Source organism: Myotis daubentonii, chromosome 1 (genome assembly GCF_963259705.1).
Source record: "Myotis daubentonii chromosome 1, mMyoDau2.1, whole genome shotgun sequence".
Taxonomy (NCBI): Eukaryota; Metazoa; Chordata; class Mammalia; order Chiroptera; family Vespertilionidae; genus Myotis; species Myotis daubentonii.
Window position 1 is genome coordinate 69,275,358 of NC_081840.1, and position 18,545 is coordinate 69,293,902.

Sequence of the window (18,545 nt, forward strand, 5' to 3'; positions counted from 1 at the left end):
GTTGTAGGTATCACTGGGAGGAATTGACCTCCAGGCCAATTGGCTGTGAGAATCAGCTGTGTCTGCAGTGGAGAAATTCTGTGCTGGAGACACCCTTCTGGGTCAAGACTTGACTTCAGTGGGGCTTTGTGGCTCACTGAGAATGCCCCCTGAGTGTGTCCCTTATGGATCTGAGGAGTTGTAATCTGGATGGTCCCACTCTGACCACTGGTACACTGGCTCTTGGATCTAAGGAGTGCTAATTTAGCCTCTGCCTGAGGCTACCCAGCAGGAGCTCAGCTGTGAAGGAATGCAAGCTGTTGTGGGGTCTTGGGCCTTCTTTGGAAGTTCTGGGTTTCTCTGATCCAGCTGCAGTTGGTTAGGTATTTTCAGATTGCAAAGGGCCAGGCCTTTCATATGCAAAAGCAGGCACACAGCTTGGGTGGGGCAGGGTCCCAGGGATCAACAGGTGGAGCAAGAAGCTATGGCTGCCTCCTCAGTCCTGCCCTAAGAGGCCCCGATTCTCAGTGTCCAGTAATCGCTATAAGCACCTCTGAGAGACAGATTGCCCTCGAGGTCCGACCGATGCCAGACAGTCTAGCCAGGGGTGGGCAAACTTTTTGACTCGAGGGCCACAATGGGTTCTTAAACTGGACCGGACGGGCCAGAACAAAAGCATGGATGGAGTGTTTGTGTGAACTAATATAAATTCAAAGTAAACATCATTACATAAAAAGGGTACGGTCTTTTTTTTTTTTTTTAGTTTTATTCATTTTCAAATGGGCCGGATCCGGCTGTGGGCCGTAGTTTGCCCACGGCTGTCTAGCTCTCCCGTATGAGTCTGGGTCCCCAGAGACTCGCCCAGAACTAGAGTTCAGAGCAGTCTGGAGCTTGAGACTCCCTCCCAAGTGAAAAAGACAACCGTGTCCTCAGCTGCCTGCCCTTTCCGCGTGCGCCTCTGTACCTCTGCACTTTACTTCCACACGCAGCTCCTCTGAGTCTCGGTATGCTTTTCTCTTTCCCCCTAGTTGTAGAATTTCCACTCAGCCAGCCTTCCTGTGGTTCTGGATGATGTCTGTTTTGTCTTTTAGTTGTATTTTCTAAGTGGTATGTGCAAGGCAGCAATTTCTGGTGTTTACCTCTCGCGCCATCTTGGTTTCTTGACAAACTTCTCTTAACTGTGATAATTTCTTAGACTTTCCTTGTTGGTTTAGTGACCATGACAGTTTGAGGAGTACTGGTCATGCATTTGGTAAATGTCCCTCTATTATAACTTTTCGGCTGTTTTGGCTCCCTGATTAGACTGGAGTTATGGGTTTTTGGGAGAAGACCACAGAGATAAAGCACATTTCTTATCAATATCATATCAAGGGTATGGTACATTCTGTTAACATGACTCATCATTGTTGATGTTGACCCTTGATCACCTGGCTGAGGTAATATTTGTCAGGTTTCTCCACTGTAAAGTTACTTCCACTCAACCCCGTGCTATACTGTCCTTTTTTTTGAATAAAGTCACTTTGTGCAGCCCACAGCTAAGAAGTTATGCTATACCTCCTTGATGATGGAATATGTAGTAAATTATTTGGAATTCTTCTTTATGGAAGATTTGTTTCTTCTCCCCCATTTACTTATTCAATTGTTTATTTATATCAGTATAGACTAGTGGATAATTGTTCTTACTTTGAGTTACAGCCCAATATTGCTTGACTATTTGTTCCTCAAGTTGTTTCAACTTTGGCCATTGGGAGCTTTTTTAGGTGGCTCCTGTGTGCCTGTATCATTGTGATTTTACATTTTACACCTTTTTACTCTCTGGAACTACAAGATTCTCTAAGCTCATTTTGTGTATGTTGTCTCAAAGTCCTGGATGTCAACTATTTCTCCAAGGGGGACCCTCTGGTTTCTTTTATTGGAGAATGGTATTGGAAACCAAGACATAGAGTGATCATTAGTGATCGGAGTTGATGACATTTTCTATACCTTAGATATATTTGTGCTTTTTAAAACTCTCTCTCTTCTCTCTCTCTCTCTCCTCTCTCTCTCTCTCTCTATCTCTTTTCCTCTGCCATAGCAACAGGCTTCATCTGCAAGGGAGGCAGGGTGAGGTAGGTGTCAGTCTTCCTTTGGAGCAGGTTGGCAGCATGCTCTGCTGCCCAGACACTCCTCATTGGGCTGTAGATTCATCTCATCCTCATCCTCACGTTTGCCCATCTCCATCTCCTCTGGGTTGTCCTGCCATGTTGCTTGGCCAGCTCCTCCCAGGAAGCATCACTCCATACCAACAGGATCTTCCTTTGGGCTCATGGGGGCTGGTCGCTCTTGGCCTCCACTGCCAGCTGCTTAGCCCATTGCTCCAGCGGCTTCATATCCTCCATGCCACTCTGCTCCTGGGTGAGGTCAGCCATGGTGTTTGTGGAGCTACCCCACACCCTGAGCATGTGCAAGGCCATGAAGTTGACTTGCAGGATGTACGTGGCCTGCATGCTTCGGCAGATCTGCAGCATCTCCTGTTGTCCGTGTTGCCTTGCGGGTCCTCGAAATCCTCCACGTTTGCTAGGAGGCCCCCACTCATCCAGGGCTGCAGATTTGGGAGAAGCTGTAGATGTCTTGGCGTGGTCAATCTCCCCGGTTTTCACTCCCTATCCACCAGCCACAGGCACATCTCCCGGGCGTGCTTGTGTGACCGAATCTCCCTGGCATCTGGTAGATGCGCGCCAGTGGGAGACTCATAGATATCCACTACCCTTTTGATATAGTTATTGCTCATGTTGTACTGCTGGGCGGATGCCACCGCCCGGGTGGTGTACTGTACACGGCCACCGAGAGTCTGCCGGCGCACACTCCACTCCTCCTGCAGCTGTGAGTACAGCAGGTGCAAGGTGTTTGCGAATTTGCCATCAACGCCTGCTCCCGGGGGTCCCGGCGCCTGCTCCAGCTTGCGACCACCCCCTAGTGGGCGATGAATTTGGTCAGGTTGGTGCCCGGATGTCAGATGTACTGGGCCACTTGAACAGCGAGATGCCACCACTCATATGCCTTGAAACACTCCTCGAAGCACGTGTGCTCCTCCAGGAACGCGGTGGAGTTGATGACAATCTGGGGAAGGCGATCCTCAGGTCCAAGAAGCTGTCATTCACAACCTCGGTGGACAAAAGGTGCCAAGGCTCTCCTCCAGGTCAGGGAGCAGGGACCACACCTCCAGTGACTTGTACACACGGTTTTGTCCGGGCTCCGAGTTGTAAAAGTTCTTGGCCTGGCCTGGGGCAGTGCTGTCGCCTTCGGCAGGAGCCTCAGGGCCTGCTCCTAATTCTCCTGTCAGAGCTCCAGCTCCTCACACTCGCACCACACGCTTGCCAGGTCATCCATCGGCTTGAAGCTCACCTTGGTGGCTTCCTTTCGGACGATGCAGGCTGTGGTCCTCATAACCATTGGCAAACCTGACCCATGAGTGTGGCGTGTGCCCGTAGCCTTGAAGGGGTCTGACGTCTGCATAGATCCCGTGTATGTGTTTGATGATCTCCTGGAGAGGCCAGCCCTGGTGCAGGGCCCAGAGCTTGTGCCACTCAGCAAGTGGTGCGGGTTTGGGCACAGCAAGACGCTGTAGAGGAGCAGGGGCTGCTGGCTGATGAGCTGCTCGAAGCGGCCAGGCACAGTTTCAGGGCCACGTCGTCCTCCTTCTCCCGCCCCAGCTCTGAGGCGTCTCCCTCTGAGCTGCGATCCGGCTCTTCTCCAACTGGGCGGAGCTGTCCAACGCCTGGATGAAGTCCTGTGCGGTGACCATGGCCAGACCGATGGACACCTCATACACCTCCCAAGCCTTCCCACAGTGGCCACCGAAGAGGTACTTGGTGCCAGCAAGCACCAAAGCTTACCCCGCTGGTCGAGTGGGGCCTTCCTCGCTCCTCTCTCCTCCCCAGGTTGAGCGGCTGTGCTTTATCCGGGTTATGGGAGATGAGGTCGCAGAGCTTGTGCTGCTGCTGGTAATTGGACACTCAGCGCTCGTCCTCTACCACAGTGGCCAGGCACTGTGTGGCCTCGTCCAGCCGATTGCTCGATTTGAGATACTCCGTGCGCTCCTCTGCGCTCTCAGGGCTCAGCTTAAAGAAGCACCATGGCCCACATGGCTCAGGTGCGAGCCCCGGAAGCGCAGGTACAGGGGCCAAATAGGAGAGTGTTGTGCGATGGCCAATGCCTGGGGCGCACAGTTGAAAGTGCGGCAAGTGTGTGTGTGTGTGTGTGTGTGTGTGTGTGTGTGTGTGTGTCTGTGACGCGGACCTGGTACATGGGGAATTGGCGATATTCTAGCCACAGATGCGACGTCTTGTGCAGGAACACAAAGGCCCTATCGCGGCAGGAATTGACATCTTCGCAGTCAGGGAGTGTACCCGAGGCTGTAGCGACAGGACAGCAGCTTCAGTGCCTGCTCACGCTGATTGGGCCCGGGCTTCGGACTCCTTGTTTGAACTCTGTGTGTCGGAGCCAGCATTTGACAGAGAACTGGTTCTGCACGATTTCCTCCTCGGTGGGGAGGTTCTCTTCTTCCACAGTGAGCTCACGTGGTGGCCTTCGTCAGGACGATGCGGGCATCATTCAGCTGCCACTCTGGCTGGGAGAGTTGCACCATCACCACCATTTTTCCTGGCTGCTTAGTTACAGGCTGGTGCCACGTTATGATTTTTACTTTTTTTAAAAAATATATATTTTATTGATTTTTTTACAGAGAGGAAGGGGGAGGGATAGAGAGTTAGACATATCGATGAGAGACATCAATCAGCTGCCTCCTGCACACTCCCTACTGGGGATGTGCCCGCAACCAAGGTACATGCCCTTGACCAGAATCGAACCTGGGGCCCCTGAGTCCGCAGGCTGACACTCTATCCACTGAGCCAAACTGGTTAGGGCGACTTTTACTTTTTTTTTAATAGTCCTTTGTTCTTTTTTATATTCCCATTCATTTAAATTTTTGAAATATTAGATATATATATTTTTATGGTCCATATCTGATAATTTCAATGCCTGAAATTGTTGCAGGTCTGTTTTTGCGTGTGTTTGTTTCTGTGAGTTTTGCTCTTGGTGACTTGCTTCTTTGTCAGTATAGTGCATTTAAAAATATGAATTATTAACTGTTGTTTCTCTTATGTATAGAAATTCTCTGAGGCTTGAGGTTGGGGGTGTGTTCTCCTAAAGAGGACTATGAATTGCTTCTGCCAAATAGATGCCCGAGGCACTATGGGCTTGATTCCCAGTAGGATGCATGCAGGAGACAGCCAATCCAAGATTCTCTCTCATCATTGATGTTTCTCTCCTCTCTTCCACCTCCTTCCTCTCTGAAATAAATAAAAATGTATTTTTTTTAAAAAAATAAGTTGTTATATTATTAAAAGATGTCTAAAATAATTTAAAAGAAAATTTAAATTAAACTTATTGGAGTGACACTGATTAATAGTTAAAAGAATTTTAATTCTAAATTTCTAGTGTTTTAAATTAAAAATGGGGAAGACTGAGATTTAGCAAGATATATTATATATTCAACTTAGGAAAAAAGGTTTTGAAAAAATTTTCTGATCCTGAAAATTTGGAAACAACCCAAATGTCCATCAAAGAATGAATAGGTAAACAAAATATATATAGTAATATAATAGAATATTATTCAGCAATTAGAAAGAAATGAAGCTCAAAAACATTTGTTAAGTGAAATAGCAATCACAAAAGATCATATATTGCATGATTCCTCTTAAGTATCCAGAATAGGCAAATCATTGGAAGTAGCAAGTAGATGAGTGTTTGCTTAGGGTGAGGGCGATTTAGGGTAGTGACTGCTAATGGGTACATTGTTTCTTTTTGGGTGATGAAAATGTTTGAAAATTGACTGTATAACTTTCTAAAAACTATTGAATTATACACTTAAAATTGGTGAATTTGATAGTGTGCATTACATTTCAATAACATTGTGATAAAAATAAAATAACAACATGTCACCCTTTGTGTCCAGGTTTTCTCATCTCTGTTAAGTAGGAGAGGAGTCATTTGGTTGGTTGTTTCCCTCCATTTCCACTATTCTGTAATTCCATGGTTTTATGATTAGCAACAGACATCACTATTGTTACACATACTGTGTTTTTAATGGATAATGACTTTTAATAGTTCTAAGATAATCTTAAAATTATTTTTGGAAGTTTCTAGGGTATAAATAACAAACCAATGATCATTCCATTTATAAACGCACAGAAGAAAAGCCACACTTTCCTAGACCATTTGAAGGGTCACCAGTGATCTATGAACCTCAGGAGAACTAGGTTTCTATATTATCTTGAGTAAGGAAAACATTATACATAATAAAAAAATTACATCAACTTACACTGTTAAAAACTGCCTCTTAGTTTCACTGTCTGAGCACACATTTGATATACTAATTGATCAAGCAACAAAGAAGCAAATTGAATCAAAATTTAATGTCCTTAGGAGAAAAGGCAGACAAAAACTTGGCAGACCATACAAATTGAAGATATATAGAGCAAAGATTAGAACTAAGAGGCTGTAATTTGACCCAGACATTAAATCAAGCTTCTTGAAAAATACATTTTTCTAAAACAAATATTTATGACTATTAAATGACAAAACCAGACAACGCAAGCCAACATGAAGTCCTAAAATGTAATCAGCTTTCAAGGATTAAAATGATGATTTTCATCATGTAGCTTGGCTGTTCTGGCATACAATGAAGGTTAAAGAAAGTCGGCTCCTCCAGCTGTTTGGGGCTTGATAAGGGCTCATACTAAGAACAGGGCTCATAGATGAGCTTTCTATAGCACAACTTCTAACAATATATCTTGCTGGTGGACTTTGGGAACCAATAGCTCGAAGCTAGCTAGTGTGACCTGAAACAGTAAGAGAAGTGGCTTTAACAAACCAAGGACACAGGCTTATAACCGCTGGAAATGGTGATGTCAATAGTGAATAAGGATTTGCAGAAAGCGTCATATTTATGTATGAGTAGTCTGAAAGATCTGATGGTCACCAAAGGTTACTCAGAAAGGCACCACAAACAGGCAATGACACTAATTGTCATGTCCTCTTTGGATGTGAGGAAGGTTTTATGTAATTATCCAGATCTACAGCCATCACTAAAAATAAATGCCATTTCTAAAACCAGAGATAGTTGGAAGGGCAAAACATAGGCAGATTAGTTTAGAAGAAGCTTCTTTGATGTTAGAGGGCCAGGGAAAAAAGTATAGGTTAAAACCGAGAATGTAGAATTTTAGAGTTAGATGGAATGTGATGATCTTATGATGCTTAGGATATGGTCATCTATATTCAGATAATAAACCCAGAAATCTCGGTGGCTTATTCAAGTACACAGATACTTTCATCTATCTGAGCATTCAGGGCACTAAACTCATTCTGTACCCTGACAATGCCATGGCTTCCTGAAGGGACACATAACTTGTGTTCACGTTTCATTGGCCAGAACTTAGGCCTTGATTCTAACCCAATATCAAGGGAGCTTGGAAATGTAGTTTTCCCATGAAACATTGAGGCAGAACTTAATACTGCTTCCGGCCACTGTATGGACCACTTCCTCAATTTTTCCTATAATACTTACCCCTCGAATCTGCTTAATATTCTACTTTAAATCAATTCACTTAAAAATTGTTACCATTAGATAAGCTACTAATTAAAATTTAATTTAAGCTGGTTTATGTAACAATCATTTATTTTTCTACTGTACATTAAAATAAATACATACTTATTAGGTGTATGTTATGGACATTCTAAACTCATGTTCCATGTCAGTGATTATAGATCAAAAAGTTTAGAAAAAACTAAGCTAATCTTCCCATTTTATGATGAGAAAACTGAGGGTCAGAGGTATGACCTATGTTCTCCCAAATCACATGAGAAGTTGAATGGTAAAGCCAGATTTAGAGTCTAGGTTTCTTTTCCACTATACCATGCTTTCGATCCTCTAAGTTTGTGGGGAAAGGATGTGGGCACTAGGCAAACACACTGAGTCACTGCAATTAGGCAAATGAAAAAAGAACACAGGCACAATGTACAAATATCTTAAGGAGAAAAAGAAACCAGCGGGACAAGTTGTGAGCTGCAAGGCAGATGGGGTCTCTTAGAAAACATGACTCCCACACAAATGAGCAGATTTGAGTGCATGGCTGTCTAAAGGCTTCTGAGAGACTGATTTTCTGAATTACTAGACTCACTGATGAAAAATTCTAGAGGACTTGAGAACCACCACCAGAGAGGAGCACACATGACTGCAGGAGCCACCAGGCCAACAGCTGGGCCCTGCACGTGGAGGCACAGGAAGTATCTGTCTAGAGCTCCCTGCCCTCTGTGTGGCCACAAACCCGCAGGAGCACACTGCCTATAAGCACAGGGAAAAGAATCGCTTCCATTTGGATCAAAATAAAATACCAAAAAGGGTTTGGTGTAAAACTTCTGGAGGATCCCTGGGTATTTCTTTTTTTTTTTTTAAATTAAATCTTTATTGTTCAGATTATTACATTTGTTCCTCTTTTTTCCCCCCATAACTCCCCTCCTCCCAGTTCCCGCCCCACCCTCCGCCCTCACTCCCCACCCACTGTCCTCATCCATAGGTGCACGATTTTGTCCAGTCTCTTCCCGCATCCCCCTCACCCCTTTCCCCCCCAAGAATAGTCAGTCCATTCCCTTTCTATGTCCCTGATTATGATCACCAGATTATTTGTTCACTTGATTCTTAGATTCACTTGTTGATAGATGCATGTTTGTTGTTCATAATTTGTATCTTTACCTTTTTCTTCTTCTTCCTCTTCTTAAAGGATACATTTCAGCATTTCATATAATACTGGTTTGGTGGTGATGAACTCCTTTAGCTTTTCCTTATGTGTGAAGCTCTTTATCTGACCTTCAGTTCTGAATGATAGCTTTGCTGGATAAAGTAATCTTGGTTGTAGGTTCTTGCTATTCATCACTTTGAATATTTCTTGCCACTCCCTTCTGGCCTGCAAAGTTTCTGTTGAGAAATCAGCTGACAGTCGTATGGGTATTCCCTTGTAGGTAACTGAGTTTCTTTCTCTTGCTGCTTTTAAGATTCTCTCTTTGTCTTTTGCTCTTGGCATTTTAATTATGATGTGTCTTGGTGTGGTCCTCTTTGGATTCCTTTTGTTTGGGGTTCTCTGTGCTTCCTGGACCTGTAAGTCTATTTCTTTCACCAGGTGGGGGAAGTTTTCTGTCATTATTTCTTCAAATAGGTTTTCAATATCTTGGTCTCTCTCATCTTCTGGCACCCCTATAATTCTGATGTTGGTACGCTTGAAGCTGTCCCAGAGGCTCCTTACACTATCTTCGTATTTTCGGATTCTTTTTTCATTTTGCTTTTCTGGTTGGGTGTTTTTTGCTTCTTCGCATTTCAAATCTTTGCCTTGATTCTTGCGCTCCTCTGGTCTGCTGTTGGGAGTCTGTATAGTATTTGTTATTTCAGTCCATGTATGCTTAATTTCTAGTTGGTTCTTTATCATAACATCGAGGGTCTCATTAGATTTCTTGAGGATCTCACTACATTTATCGGCGGCTTCTAGACAGTTCTTAAGAGACCTTAAAAGTGTGGTTCTGAACTCAATATCCTCCATTGACAGTTTTGTCCTATTTCTTTGTCTCCGCATTTTTTGTGCTTTCTTGGTGCACCCCCTAGTGGTCTTTGTGCGCAGTCTTGTTGTAGTTAAGCCTTGATTGTTGTTGGCAATGCCGGGGGTGATTTGACCTCCAGGCTAACTGGCTATGAGAGTCCGCTGTGTCTGCAGTGGGAGAGCTTCTGTGCTGGATCTGAGGCTATCCGGCAAATGGCTCTGTGCAGGGCTTGGGCGGGGCGGGTCCCCGGGGATCTACAGGGCGGGCCAGAGCGAGCAGTTATGGCTGCTCTCAGTTCTGTCCCTAGGGGCTCTGCCTCACAGAGTCCCAGCAACTGCTGCAAACCTCGGAGAGAAAGCTGCCTTCGAGTTCCAACCGAAGCCAGACAGTCCCGCTTCTCCCGTTTGAGTCTGGGTCCCTAGAAACTCGCCCGGATCTGGAGCTCAGAGTCTGAAACTCCCTCCCGATTGAAAACAACAACCGCGCCCTCCGCCTCCAGCTCGATCCGCGCGCACTCCGCACCTTAGTATTTCACTTCAGCACTGCACCTCCTCTGAGTCTGGGTATGATATTCTCTTTCCTCCTAGTTGTAGAATTTCCACTCAGCCAGCCTTCCAGTGGTTCTGGATGATGTCCATTCCGTCTTTTAGTTGTTTTTTGAAGTGGTTGTTTGAGGCAGCAATCTCCGGCGTTAACCTATGCCACCATCTTGGTTTTCTCGAGGCAATCCCTTGGTGTTTCTTACTATTTTATAAAGCAGCTTTGAGAGCAAATGCCTGCCTGCTTATAAAGACTTACAATGGATGCCTGGCTGATGTAAGCTTACCAATTAGGATCACTGGATTTGGCACCTGAGGAGATTTTATAGGTCATCTATTACAGCACAGTGGGGCCTTGACTTACGAGTGTCCCGACTAATGAGTTTTTTGAGATACCAGCTGTCTCTTGGCCGATTTTTTGCATTGAGTTGATAGAGTAATTTGAGTTAACAAGCTCCTTAACGAGCTTGGTCTCAGAACGAATTAAACTCGTAAGTCAAGGCCCCACTGTAGTTGTAAATTTTCTTTTGAAATCCTTGAAAATCAGTTCTTCAGTATAATTCATATGAACAAACTTAACTACATAGAACTGATAGAAGCAAACCACTCTGGTTAGAGAAATGTCTCAGTCAGCTTGAGCTGCTTTAACAAAGTACCAGAGACTGTATATTTAAATAAATACTTAAATAACTGACATTTACTTCTCACAGTTCTGGAGGATGGGAAGTCCAAGATTAGGGTGCAGCATGGTCAAATTCTGGTGAGGGCTCTCTTGCTGGGTTGCAGATGGCTGACTTCTTGCTGTATGGGAGAGACAGCAAGCTCTGGTCTCTTCTTTTCCTTTTAAGGGCACTGATTTCAATATGGAACTCCCCCCCCCCCCCCCCATGACCTACTTAATTATTTTCCGAAGGCCCCACTTTCAAATACCATCACAATGATGATTAAGGGTTCCACATATACATTTGGGGGACACAAATATTGTCTTTAGCAAGAGAAGGGATCCTAAAGCTTAGCTAGTTTGGCTCCTCTAATCACCCTCCTTCTCTTCACCTTCTGAGCACAACATAATATAATACCCATTTATTCAGTTCAATCTCTTTATTTTTGAAATGCAGAAACTATGCCAAGAGGGATTGTGGAAATTTCTGAGGCCACCCAGTTATGCAATGAAAGATCAGAACTAGAATCACAGTCTTTAAAAAAAAAAAAAAAAAAATATATATATATATATATATATATATATATATATATATATATATATATATATATATAATTGATTTTAGAGAAAGAGAAGGAGAGAGGAAGATAGAAACATCAATGATAAGAGAGAATTATTGTTCGGCTGCCTCCTGCATGCCCCCTACTGAGGATCGAGCCTGCAACCCAGACTTGTGCCCTGACCAGGAATTAAACTGTGACCTTCTAGTTCATGGGTCGATACTCAACCACTAAACCATAATGGCTGGGCAGAATCACAGCCTTTTGTATTATGTTGGGCATTTCTGTGATATTATATATAGTCAGGGACCATGATATTGTGATTTATGGACTTGTTTACAATGTCAAAAAATACTTCTTTATAAATAATATATAGAAATTGTGTACTACCTGAAATAGATTATAAAATAGAGTTATATTCTCTTTGATCCTAGACACTGAAAGCACACAACACAGATAAGTTCTTTTTTTAAAGGACTTATTGAGGTATAATTGACATAAAATAAACTGGCATAAAATAAATTAATGTGAAATAAACATAAAAATTTACATTTGATAAGTTTTGAAATAAATACATATTGTGAAACCATATGACATCAAGATAGGCAACATATTTTTTACACCCAAAAGTTTTCTTGTGCCTTTTGTAATTCCGTCTTAACCTTCCCCAATCCAAGGCAACAACTGTTCTAATTTCTGACACTATTTTAGTTTATAATATATAAATTGATATAAATGGAATCATAGAGTATGCACTCTTTTGCTCCTCTAGATGCTTTTTCTTTGCATAGTAGTTTTAAGGTTCATCAGTTTGTAGCATGTATGAACGGGTTATTTAGTTGTACTACTGAGAACTATTTCATTACATGTCTATACCACACTTTGATTATCCAATCATCTCTTGGTGGACATTTGAGTTCCAGTGTATTTTGAGTTTTTGACTATTACAAATAAAGCTGTTTTGAACATTTGTGTTTGTACAAGTCTCTGTATGGGCATTTCTCTTGGTTATATACCTAGCTATAGAATGGTTTGGCATGTAGTAAATGTTTGATCGACTTTTTAAAGAAACTGCCAAACTACTTTTCAAAGTGATCGTCCTAATTTACATCCCCACCTGTGAGGCGGGAGAGTTACAGTTGCTCCACATACTTGGTGTGGCCAGTCTTTTAAAATTTTAGTCATTCTAATAGGCATGAAGAGATATATACCATTGTGGTTTTGTTATTTTATTTTAATTTTCCAATGGCTGATGATGTTGAGTAATGACCTTTTTAAGTGCTTATTTGCTACCCATATATCTTTTGGGTAATGTGTGACTGTTCAAATCTTTTACCCATTTTTAAAATTGGGTTGCTAGTTTTACTATTATTGAGTTTTGAGGGTTTTTAATATATTCAAATACACAAGGCCTTTATCAGATATGTGATTTGGCTTTCCATCCACTTACCAGTGTCCTTCAAAGAGCAGTTCTTAATTGTGATAAAGTCAAATTTCTTATTTTTTTCTTTTACGGATTGTACTTCTGTTGTTGTACCTAAGAAATCTTTACCTAATCCAATGTCATAAAAATTTGTTTCTATATTTTCTTTTAGGAGGTTTAGGTTTTACATTTGGCCTCTGATCCATTTTTACTTAATTTTTGTATATAGTGAGAAGTGTAGACTGAAGTTATTTATTTTTTCTATATGACTAACCAATTGTTCAAGTACCATTTGTCAACACTTTGTCCTCTCTACTGACTTAACGTTACACATTTGTCCAAAATCAGTTGTCCATGCATGTATGGATCTATTTCTGTGTTTTCTATTCTGTTCCATTGATTTATTTGTTTATTTCTATCTTACTATCACACATGCTCGATTATTGTCAATTTAGGATAAGTCTCGAGAGATAATGTGAGTCCTTGAAATTTGTTCTTCTTTTAAAATTTTTTTTGATATTTTAGGTTTATTACATTTCCATATGACTTTTAGACTATGTGATCACAACAATGCCTGCTGGGATTTTGGTTGAGACTACATTGAAATTATAGATCAGTTTGGGGAGAGTTTACATGAACGAAAGTGAATCTTTTGATACATGAACATGTTATTTCTCGCCTTTTATTTATATCTTCTACAATTTCTTGCAGCAATATTTTGTAATTTTTAGTGTACAGGTCATACACATGTTTGGTCAGATCTATCCTTAACTGTTTTTATGCTATTGTAAGTTTCATTTTTTAAATGTTAATTTTTAAGTTTTTATTGCTATTATATAGAAATATAGATGTCTACGGGTTGATTTTTGTATGCTGCAACTTAGGTTTAGTAGCATTTTTGTAAATTTTGTAGGATTTTATTAATAGATAATCATATTGCCTATTAATAAAGATGGTTTTATTTCTTCCTTTTCAATCTGGATACCTTTTCTTTTTTTTTTTTTATTGCTTAAAGTATTACAAAGGGTATTACATATGTATCCATTTTATCCCCCCGCCCTAGACAGTCCCCTAACCTCCCCTATTACCCAGTGTCTTATGTCCATTGGTTATGCTTATATGCATGCATACAAGTCCTTTAGTTGATCTCTTACCCCCCTACCTCCTGCCCCCCAACCCTCCCCGGCCTTCCCGCTGAAGTTTGACAATCTGTTTGAGGCAGCTCTGCCTCTGTATCTATTATTGTTCAAAAGTTTATAATGGTCTCTATTGTCCATGAATGAGTGAGATCATGTGGTATTTTTCCTTTATTGACTGGCTTATTTCACTTAGCATAATGCTCTCCAGTTCCATCCATGCCGTTGCAAATGGTAAGAGTTCCTTCCTTTTTACAGCAGCATAGTATTCCATCGTGTAGATGTACCACAGTTTTCTAATCCATTCATCTACTGATGGGCACTTAGGCTGTTTCCAGATCTTAGCTATGGTGAATTGTGCTGCTATGAACATAGGGGTGCATATATCCTTTCTGATTGGTGTTTCTGGTTTCTTGGGATATATTCCAAGAAGTGGGATCACAGGGTCAAATGGGAGTTCCATTTTCAGTTTTTTAAGGAAACTCCATACTGTCTTCCATAGTGGCTGCACCAGTCTGCATTCCCACCAGCAGTGCACAAGTGTTCCTTTTTCTCCACATCCTCTCCAGCACTTGTCGTTTGTTGATTTGTTGATGATAGCCAGTCTGACAGGTGTGAGATGGTACCTCATTGCTGTTTTGATTTGCATCTCTCGGATGATTAGTGACTTTGAGCATGTTTTCATATGTCTCTTGGCTTTCTGAATGTCCTCTTTTGAAAGGTGTCTATTTAGGTCCTTTGCCCATTTTTTGACTGGATTGTTTATCTTCCTTTTGTTAAGTTGTATGAGTTCCCTATAAATTTTGGAGATTAGGCCCTTATCAGATATGTCATTGGCAAATATGTTTTCCCACACAGTGGGTTTTCTCGTTGTTTTGTTGATGGTTTCTTTTGCTGTGCAGAAGCTTTTTATTTTGATGTAGTCCCATTTGTTCATTTTTTCTTTAGTTTCAAGTGCCCTAGGAGCTGTATCAGTGAAGAAATTGCTTCGGCATATGTCTGAGATTTTCTTGCCTTTGGATTCTTCTAGAATTTTTATGGTATCCTGTCGTACATTTAAGTCCTTTATCCATTTTGAGTTTATTTTTGTGTATGGTGTAAGTTGGTGGTCTAGTTTCATTTTCTTGCATATATCTGTCCAATTTTCCCAACACCATTTATTGAAGAGACTATCTTGGCTCCATTGTATGTTCTTGCCTCCTTTGTCAAATATTAATTGAGCATATTGGTTCGGGCCGATTTCTGGGCTCTCTATTCTATTCCATTGATCTATATGCCTATTCTTGTGCCAGTACCAGGCAGTTTTGAGAACAGTGGCTTTGTAATACAACTTGATATCTGGTGTTGAGATCCCACTTACTTTGTTCTTTTTCAGGATTGCTGCAGCTATTCGGGGTCTTTTTTTATTCCAGATGAATTTTTGGAAAGTTCGTTCTAGATCTCTAAAGTATGCTGTTGGTACTTTAATGGGAAGTGCGTTGAATTTATAGATTGCTTTGGGTAGTATGGACATTTTAATGATGTTGATTCTACCAATCCATGAACACGGTATGTTCTTCCATCTGTTTATGTCTTCCTCTATGTCTTTTTTCAATGTCCTGTAGTTTTCTGAGTAGAGGTCTTTTACCTCTTTAGTTAAGTTTATTCCTAGGTAGCTTAGTTTTTTCGGTGCAATGGTAAATGGGATTTGGATACCTTTTCTTTTCCTTTCCTTATTGGACTGACTAGAAACTTGAGTACAATAGTGAAGAGCAGTCATGAGACCGCACATCCTTGCTTTGTTCTTCCTCTTAGGGGGAAGGCTTTTAGCTTTCTACCATTACGTAATAAGCTATGGCTGTATATTTTCCATGGCTGCTATTTCAGGTTGAAAGTTTTCCTCTATTTTTAGATTTCTGAATGTTTTATCAGGTATGTGCATATAACGTTGTAGAACTTATTATATTTGTATTAGATATTCCTTCTCTTATCACTTTCTTCAACTAGACTGTAAACTCCTAAGTACAAAAAGTGCCTCTTTCATTTTTGATTCCTCATTACTTGTGTCAATGACATCACAGAGCTGGAGTACAATAAATGAGCCAATATCAAACAATGTTGTTTAGTCCAATTGTTTTCAAAGCGTGGTCTCTGTATCAACAACATCAGCACCACCTGGGAACTTATTAGAGCTATAAACTCTATGTCCCATCCGTCTTCACTGAATCACTCTGAATTGCTATGGAATTTGTGGTTAACAAGTGCTCCAGGTGGTTCTTCTGCCTGCTAGAGTTTGAGAATCACTGTTTCAGTAGCTAAGAAATAACTGGGGAGTCAGCAAGACCCAGTTTAATCCCACCTCTGTCCAATTCTTTGACCTAGAATGACTTATTTTTAAAGCCTCAGGTCCCACAAATAAAAAGGAGACAAGTAGGAACTATTTTATAGGACTATTTAATATTTAAATAAGATAATTTGGGTAAAGCTTTTAGTGTGATAAATGACCCATGATATGTGCTCAATAAATAATAACTATGAACAGTAGTTAATAACAGTAAGAATAAAACTAATAATATAGTAATTTCTACCTCGTTGGAACAGGAGACTTCTGCTTATGGCAGTCTCTCTGGATATTACTTTTACTCTACATGGAGGGAAAAACAGACAGGCAAGTAGAAAAAGATCATCCTTGGAATTAAAGTAGCTTATAAAACAGCAGAATCAATGAGGAAAAATAAAAGAGGAAGGAAAAAGAGTGAGGGAAATGCTTTATTTTAGGAAGAGAAATATCTGATAGACTTACTTGAAAATGCGATACCCATACTTTGCAGTAATAAAAATCTAAATGAAGGGTTTTTTGTTTGGTTCAGAATAGAGATTCAGTCATTTTCAAAGTCTGAGTGGTGCTCAATTTAAAAATTATCATTTTTTAACAGATAATTTCTTTAGGATTTTAATACTTCTAACGGGAGGGATATATAAAGAAGAAAACCTGTCTGGGCAGGTTTTTGGTGAATCTGTGAACAAAGAGAAGGAGATTTCCTTCAGCATCGGCATTACTCCAGTGGGCATTTCTCCTGGAATATCTGCATTTTCACCAACTAGATCCAGTATAGACTTCCAGGCATACACCAACAACATGTAGAAAATGGTGTTTATTACTTTAGTTTGGCATGGTCGAGTTTCAAATTTGATTCAATGCTTCAAACATGTGCCGGTTATCTATACTTTCAAGGCAGTATGCTAGGGAGTACCAAAGATGGATAAAATGTAACTCCTGCCCTGAAAGAGCTCAGTATCAACTGAAATAGATATATATTCATTTGACAGTGGCGCCTTTTTATAGCGTTTTATACTTAGCCTTATGAAGTAAATAGAGTAGGTATTACTGATCCATTCTTTAGATAGACAATTACAGTAAAAGTAATGCCCATTATTTGCCTGGAGACTTACACTACATTAACTTTATTCTCTATTTTACTGTCCTTATACAATTAATCACCAAATTGTATTGATTCTAGCACCTAAATGTCACTGTAATTTTGGCTTCCCTCACTATTTCCACCATCATTGCCTTGGTTGAAATAAGCTCATTCTTGCCTGGGCTATTTCAATAACCTCCTAATTAGTCTCTCTGCCTACAAGTTCCGCCCACTCCAATCTGCCACCAGAATTATCTTTCAAAAACAAATGATTATGCCACTCAGCTAAAAAAAAAAACACAAAAAAACCCCCAAAAAACAAAAAACCTTGCTGGCTTCCCTATCTATCCATCAAGAGAAGTTTCAAATTCTTCAGCTTGACATAGAAGCACTTTACAAGGCACCCCAGTCAACCTTCCAAACCTCACCTCTGCATGCTCATCCACTCTGACCCCTAGGTCCTATCCATACACCGCTGATGATTCAGTCATGCTGAAATTTTCATACTCTTTCAAGCCTTCATACCTCTGTCTGATGAACTGCTTATCCTTCAAGACCAAACTCAATGTTACCAATAGCAAGACACCTTCATGGCCATGGTTGTTAGCTTAGTTGCCCCTTGCCTCATGATTCCGGACCTCTTTGCATTTTTATTATACAATTTATCACAATGTCGTATGACAGTTGTGTGGACAGACTGCATTCTCCCCGGCCTCTGTGCTGGAAACCTCTGGAGGGAAGGGTTTCCATTTCAATCATCTTTGAGAGAATCCTGGAGACTCTAGTGCTAATGGGGAGGACCCTTTCTAGGGTGGCAAGATTGGTCAACAGAGTGCCCAGTTAAATTTGAAATTCAGAAAAATAATGAATGATTTTTTTAGTATAAGTATGTCCCAAATATTGCAGGAGACATGTTGATACTAACTTTTTAAGAATCTGAGATTCAAGTTTAACTGGCTAGCCTATATTTTTCTTTGCTGAATCTGGAAACCTTCACCCTGTGGACCTAAACTCCAGCTGCTAGACCTCCTGGTAGTGAAGTCCTGCCACACTTGCAATGTCTAGTGAAAACCAAAGCTGAACTTTCTGCCCCACCCTCGTGGAGCTTCCGGTTTAGTAAAGAAGTCACAAAAACTATTTCTAGAATCAACAGCTAGTACTCAAAACCATGAATTTTTTATAAACACCAACATGGTAAACTACATGTCTAAAGGCATAC

General features: G+C 41.0%; 1 pseudogene; it reads right to left on the reverse strand.

Annotated features, from left to right (window-relative positions):
* Positions 1–2,614: 2,614 nt before the first annotated feature.
* LOC132226362 (pre-mRNA-splicing factor SYF1-like) lies at positions 2,615–4,615 on the reverse strand (annotated as a pseudogene).
* Positions 4,616–18,545: the final 13,930 nt, after the last annotated feature.